The sequence below is a fragment of the Bombina bombina genome, chromosome 11, assembly GCF_027579735.1.
Source record: "Bombina bombina isolate aBomBom1 chromosome 11, aBomBom1.pri, whole genome shotgun sequence".
Taxonomy (NCBI): domain Eukaryota; kingdom Metazoa; phylum Chordata; class Amphibia; order Anura; family Bombinatoridae; genus Bombina; species Bombina bombina.
Genome location: NC_069509.1, coordinates 88,538,064 through 88,539,353, shown reverse-complemented (window position 1 = coordinate 88,539,353; position 1,290 = coordinate 88,538,064).

Genomic DNA, 1,290 nt, shown 5'->3' with positions numbered 1-1,290 from the left:
TAATAAATGAAGCTGCTCTCCTATAAATCACAGATGGTGTATAAAGACAAAACAAAAAGGGGTCTACAATCCCTATAGGAGGTGCTATAAATAGTAACAAAGTATCCTATATGGATACACAGACTCTCATAAGTAAAAAAAAATATATATATATATATATATATATACCAAAGGAAGATGTATAAACTAAAGTCAGTAAGACTATATGTCTCTCATATATATGAAAGAATATCTCATACAAAACCAATAAGCTGATGTATCGTAATAATAAGCCAGTGCCAAAGAGTCCTTTTGGTGTAATATGGTTCTTTAGTAATGATGGAAACTTCTATCCGTTCAAATGGGGCAGCACTCTGACTTCACCAATCACCATAAATAATAGGCAGTTCTGGATATAACAAAGACAAGGAAAGAGGCGCCGTATGTGTGAATCAATCACCAATTGGGTATATAAACATCAAAAGACACAGGGTACTCACATGGTGTAGAGGCACTAACTTGTGCCAATATAGGCAGACCAGCTAGCTGAACCAGGGCTATGTACTGGACACGCAGATGCGGTCACCACCAGATGGATAGCTGGGCTCAGGTGTTGTTACTCTCCCAAGGATAGTGTCCAAAAAGATACAGGGGAGGCTATACCAAAACCTCCCAAGGTAGGGTAGTTGAATATGCACACAGCGATAAGAGCTATTGTATAAAACTTTTCAAATTTGTTTAATAAAACTATATAAAATCACAATTAAAAACAGCTCATGCTAAGATTGTGCACAAGCAAAAATATAACGCGTTTTACGGTATCCACCATTTCATCAAGCATAAGTACATGGTATTAGTTAGACCCTTATATAGGGCTACGCTACCTCAACAAAATATGCATCTACCCTCCCCCTACAATTAGTGTGAACACCAATCAGAGCACCCTTTGTCACATTAGTATAAAGTAGTCACACCTGTGTGTTTTTTGGATCTAACTAGTTACTTATAACGGTGTAAGATTTTAATGAATATACAAATGGTGTTCTTATTGTTACAGAGAAGGTTAGTGTGTCCTTATGACTATTTTAACATCAGGCATGATGTAATGCTTAGGTGGTCAGTTACGCATACTAAGGGTTGAGATCATATATGGGTAGAAAGGATTGCTGTGAGTTGCAAAAGCTTACTATAGTTTAGACTACCTTATTTGGAACATGGCAAAAAGTGTATTATCAGCAGTTTTAAAGAGTATAAGAATCAGGGAGAAATAATGGTAGACAGAGTGCCTATCTGAAGGGAAACATCAAGTTA